This window comes from Ictalurus punctatus, chromosome 25, assembly GCF_001660625.3.
Source record: "Ictalurus punctatus breed USDA103 chromosome 25, Coco_2.0, whole genome shotgun sequence".
Lineage (NCBI taxonomy): Eukaryota > Metazoa > Chordata > Actinopteri > Siluriformes > Ictaluridae > Ictalurus > Ictalurus punctatus.
In genome coordinates, this window is record NC_030440.2 from 10,795,387 (window position 1) to 10,801,386 (window position 6,000).

The window sequence follows — 6,000 nt, forward strand, 5'->3', positions numbered from 1 at the left end:
GCAGCTTACAGCATAGTGATTAGTAAGCTATTTTATAAAACATGAGATTTAAGAAGAAGAAGAAGAGCGGTTTGTTGAATTGTAACAGCAGAGAGAATGTCTCCTCAATATCAAATAGGACAAAAATGGGCGCAGCATGGAAAGAAATATATGATGAATTAAGTACGTAGCTAGCTAATTTGCACACAAACTTTCTGTTCATCAAGCTTATTAAAGTGCACCTATTAGGGTTTTTCAAATATTCCCTTTCATGTAGTGTGTTATACGGCTGTTTGTGAATGTAAAACGTCTGCAAAGTTTCAAAAATCAAAGCGCAGGACAAACGGAGTTGTTGACTCCCAAAAGAAGGAAGCGTTTCTGAACAGCTGAAACGAGTCGTTAGTGATTCCAGACATTACTTCCTGTACTTACGTAGGTTTGTAACTAAAAGCCCCGCCTCTGGTCTTCATCGGTTGCTCGCTGACAGGCGGAGCTGAAAGTGGTTATGGTAGTGGGCGTTTCCTTTTTCAAACAGCGGTAGACCAATCACAACAGATGTCTGACCAATCAGAGCAGAGTATGCTCTCTGAAAGGTGGAGTTTAGAGCGAATCATTTAGAACGGATCATTGAACGAGTCGTTTGTGACACTGGGGGGAAAGGTAATGCTGCAGTTTAAATTATGAGCACATTAAAGCGTTTTTGGCCTCAGATGCATAAAATATATTGTATGAGCCTTTTAAAACAAAATTAGGCACGTTTCAAAGCCATAATAGGTGGACTTTGACTATTATGACAACTACTTCGTGATTTCCAGTCAAAGAGTTACAAACCTGTGCTGCAAACAACAAACCGCTGCACGCCCACTACGGCAGAACGTAGTAATTTTCTTTCATTTTAGGCCTACGATCTTCATCATATAATCTGACAAGAACACCACTTGTTATTGCGCAGTCTGTTATAGCATTCTACAGATTTCTTTCAGATCATCTCATACAACGTGACGAGTAACAATCGTAAAAGACTGCCTTGAACCAGCTTGATGTTCGCAAACCTTACATTTCTGTAGCACCGAAAAGAAATAATATTGGGTACACAGTGCACGGGATCTACAATAATCTGACTTTACTTTTCCAAAAGAAAATTAAACACTACAGAAAAACATGTGTGTGAGAGTAAGGAAACCAGCATGTTACGTAACAGACCACCTTCAGAATAAAAAAAAATAATAATAAAAGATCATGAAGGCTGCTGGGTTTTGAAAGTGCAACATGTCCAGTCCAAAAATCACGTACTGTTACAGTACCTACTGCATTCGATTCAGTATCTACTGCCGTTGATACGGTAGATACTGATCAGTACACGTGTGTAGTATGAATACAATCCGGACGTACTACATCAGCCATGTTGGCATTGTCATGTGACTAATGACGTCATCATAACCGCAAAAACTTCACTGTTTTTTCTTGTTTAGACCTTCAACAAGTTAACAGTTTACTCAGGTGTTGTTAAACAAGTACGGTTTAACCACAAGGAACAACGTTTAATACCTATAGCACTTATGCTTAAAAAGAGCCGACTTGCCGCCTTCCGCCATTTTTGATTCCGACAGCTCTTCCGCGCCAGTCCCGTTGCATTATGGGATAGTGCAGTATCCGTTGGTTCTATACTGCAGAATCTCGGCGGAAGCAGCCAAGTATTTCGCACCTACTGTTTTATGAATACTGACAATTCGGACATACTGCTTTAGCATACTGATTTACTACTACTGTATATTAGGGTAGTGGGGATATTCGGACGCAGCTAGGAGTCTCCAGAAGACACGCAGTTAAACTTACCAGCTAATTTATTTATAAAACGTCTCAGAGCATGCCCAAGACTAATGATGCATTTTTTTAAAAAAAAGGTTTTATAAACACACACTGTCAGTTTAATCACTGTTCTAAATTAATATGCTGCCTATAAACAACTGTAACCATAGTAACAAAGTTACATATGTATACAGTTAAACTCACAGCTTTGTTATTAGTAGAGATGCGGCACAGACACAGGTAATTTCACACACAATCCCTTTCTCTCGCTTTAAATTTATTAGTTATTTTAACTACTTATTAGAATTCGTTCAAATATATACAATCTCCTTGCACTGCTTTATCTTAGTGTATGATTCCGTACAGGTGAAGTTTTAGATCTAACGACCAGTACATGAAATCACTTCATTTTCAGTATTGTTATTAATTTATTTGCATCTTTTCGGTCACATTTTGTGCTGAAAACATCAGTCAGAGCTTTGACTTGTCAAAAATGTCAAGTGACCTGGTATAAGAGGGATAATCCATGGTTAGGTGTGTTACACCATTGTAATGCAGTGTGCTTCTCTTCCTCCACGCTGTGCATTAAAACCCGTATAATGCACACCTAAACGTGGATTATCCCTTAAGTGTGTGTGTGTGTGTGTGTAGATGATATATATCACACACACATATACATAGAAGGTGTCTTTGCTATACAGCATTTCTCTGCATGTGCCCCGACTTGCACAGTCCTGTATTCTTTGGGTCCACGGGAATGGCTAATTAGATTTTGATTTTTGTCCCCTCCCTTTAGTTATTTATTTAAAGCGACCCATTGTATTTTCCTCAGGCCGGACAACATCTCAGAAGCATACAAATGAACAGACGTCAATGTGAAGATGCATTTTCATATGCCTGGAGTTGAACCAGGCAGCAGCATGCCATGAAGTGTTTAGTAATTCCAGCTTGACAGCTCCTACAAGGAGTTCCGGGAAAGCCAAGACAAGAAGTGTGCCTCTAATGAAACGGATTCCTGTGGTGCCTCTCTGCTGCATGATCAATACACTCTGAGCAAGGGGGGGATACAGCACGTGCAACAACCAGCTGAGAGAAGGACCAGCAAGATGGGTTTAAACACACACACAAACCTCAGAGATGCAAGTGCCAACTCTACTCATCATGCCATGATGAACCAGTTATGAGTGAAGCACTGGGTCTGTGTGTCTGTGCACGGCATCTCTCACAGAGGAGGGCGTGATGTGGGCCTTCATGGTGGACGATTAGCGCCCTCGTTAATGTCTTTCTCAAGCTAGTCGAGGAAAAGCACTCATGCAAGCGAGTTATTTGAAAGTTAAATTTAGGGAGTGGAGGTTTTATACGACACAAGGGCGTTATTTAAAGTTGGCTGTGTGCGTATGAACTCTCTTTCTCTCTCACTCCGTATTGTTGTTGTGAGGGACCACACGAACACACACACCCTAAAATCTGAGGAGGGACATTTCCGCACCACTAAACATCAACTAAAAGCATGCACAGTTTAGATTGTAAGATATTTTCTGCAAGAACTGTGTTTGTTGTTATTGTTGTATTGGCCCCGCGCGCGCCAAGACTAATCCTGCAAAACGTGACTGAGGATTTAAAAAAAAAAAAGCTGTAAACAAAGCGCGTGCTCGAACCAACAGCAAACTACAAGCATCGGTGTAATCATATTAGGTTTTTAGGACTGTGCAGCAGTAAACCTTCAAGCCTGGTTCAGCTGGATTTAAGTGGTTTGCTAGCTCAGCTAGCTGCTATACGAGCTAGCACTGGATATAACCTCACCCTCATCACAGCTCTCAAAAGCCAAACAGAAACATGCCAACTTTACCTCCTGCTCCAGTCGTAACGCTCGCGCTCCTGTCGTGGATTTGGACACAAACAAAATCCTATTACAGCCGGGGAGAGGACAAGTGCTGTTTGAACTGCAGGGGAACGGAGATGGGCGGAGCTTCAAGCGGCTGCCTTACGGTCCACGCGCTTCCTGCAAAGCTTTAAAAAAAATCGCAAGAGAAGGTGTCGGTGAAGCCGCCCGTGTGTGCGGCGGCGCGCAGCTGGTGTGCACACGAGTGCAGCTCGATTACAGGCCCAGTCGATAGCGCGAGCAGAATTACAAATTCGGAACCAGCTCGTCTTAAAGCTACCTCGCAAACTAAACTAAAGAACATACGCAGTATTTACTGAGCACTTGTATATAAGCCGTGTTTATATTACTGTATTGTCCTAAATTTGTTTGATCGTCGCTCCCCCTGCTGGTTCCTGTGCCGCACTGCAGATATATCAGCTAGCTGTAGCACATGTTCCCAACCCTCCCTTCTGAAAATAGAACAATCACCGTCACAGAAATTCTAATTGTTTCCACTACAAATACCATTACAAAGCATCAGCCAACCTTCAAAAGCATTACTACCGATAGAAGGAAACAAATTACCAGTAGATACCCACAGGGATCATTACAGTTTCCATTAAAACCATTACAATTTATATAAAGGTTGGTATTGTTTTTGTTGTTGTTGTTGTTATTGTTGTTGTTTTTCAGCAGGGCTGTTATTAGGACTAAATCAGGGCTACATTAGCTGAGTAGTTCATTCAGATGTCATGGGAGCAGGGTAAACACTAAAATGTCTCCAGGAGATTCTGCAGGACCAGGGTTGGCAACATGTAGGCTAGAACAGTGGTTCTCAAAGTGGTGTCCAGGGACCTCTATGGATCCATGAGGCATAGCCAAGGGGTCTGTGAATTTTTTTATTTATTTAATTTTGCTACAATCGTGGAAGCCCACATTATCAAGGCTATTATATTTAGGGGTCCAAGCACTCCATATAGGATCTCATAGAGTTTTTTTGTGATTGTTGCAGCCAAAAATGCTCGATTTTCAGTGCAACCTTGGGAGTTTTTTTTTTTTTTTGCAGAAAGCTACTTTGAATTGGTGAAATCGCGATGCACAAAATTGTTTTGCACAGTTTTTTCGCAGTGATGTTTGTTGGTAATGAAACCTTTTAGCTGTACTCATGTTTGACGCACGCGAATCAAAGAGGGCTTTGGCTGAATGAGCGTTGTGATGATGTCACATGACGCATCTTCTGCAAATCTCCAAATCTGCAAAGAATCTGTGATAGTTTAGAAAAATTGCAAGCTCCTCCAAATATTGCAGTGCATGCTTGATTTTGCGTTCATTGCATTCTGCGATCGCAAAATCCTGGAGGGACTGGGTCCAAGCACTAAGGTCAACACACACCTAATGTGTTCTAGTGATAGATAGTTCAGAAAGACTTATGGTTCTGAAAAGTTTTATTTGAAAAATTGAAATAACGTTCATGAGATAAATCCATACTGAGGCGGTGAGTGGAATTTATTTTGGAGTTATGGGGTCCCTGGTGACAAAACATTTGAGAACCACTGCACTAGAGGATTCCCGTTTTTTGTTTTGTTTTGTTTTTGTTTTGTGCATACTCTTTGAGCAAAATTTAACGGTTAACTCACATCAAAATGATGCAGCCAACAGGACATTTAATGTGGCTTAGGTGTACCACGTGTTCCTTCACTATCCTAAGTAACAAAAACGTGTATTGTCTCTGCTCATAACACACCCGATTCAACTCAGTGACAGTGATAATTAACAGCTCTGCCTGAGTGCAAGTGGGTGAGTTAGAGCAGGAAATACACTAAAACGTGTAGGACAGAGGGTTCTCCAGGTTCAGGGTTGGGAACCTGTGGCTTAGTCTGATCTGCTACCAGCTGGTAGATTATCTTTGCCAGCTGGTAAATTAATTTCCACCTTTGCTATTGTATGAATAAACTGACTAATAAATGTTTTCTAATTACTTTACTGTTGTGTTATTTCCTTAAAAAGAAATGACTTGTCTATGGTGTAGCATTAGTAGCGTTAATTTAGAAACTAAATCGAAATCTGATTGGCTAAACTATATCAGAAAATCTATCTATTGAACTCTACAAGTATTGGCACCTTATCTATGTCTTCTCTCTCTTTCTTAAAACTGAACGTTACGTTCAGATTTCAAACTGATAACTATTTTAAACTTTCACCCAACATCAGAGTTTGTCGTGATGAACTTTGCCTATCTAGTTCAGAAACTGTTTCCTTTCTAGAACCACTCACCAGGTGGCAAATCCTGACCAGCTCCCATCCAGACCAGACCTGTGTTCTGGGAGCTGATCAGACCGAGTTGGATA

At 41.0% G+C, this 6,000-nt stretch overlaps 1 protein-coding gene across 3 annotated transcripts in view; it reads right to left on the reverse strand.

Moving 5' to 3' along the window:
- Positions 1 to 5,059, reverse strand: part of ralgps2 (Ral GEF with PH domain and SH3 binding motif 2) — a 119,798-nt gene extending 114,739 nt beyond the window's left edge. For all 3 annotated transcript variants that reach the window (XM_017455851.3, XM_017455848.3, XM_017455850.3), the window contains exon 1: positions 3,638 to 5,059. The gene's annotated coding sequence lies outside the window, so the exon portion shown is untranslated. The remainder of the gene's footprint in view (positions 1 to 3,637) is intronic.
- Positions 5,060 to 6,000: the final 941 nt, after the last annotated feature.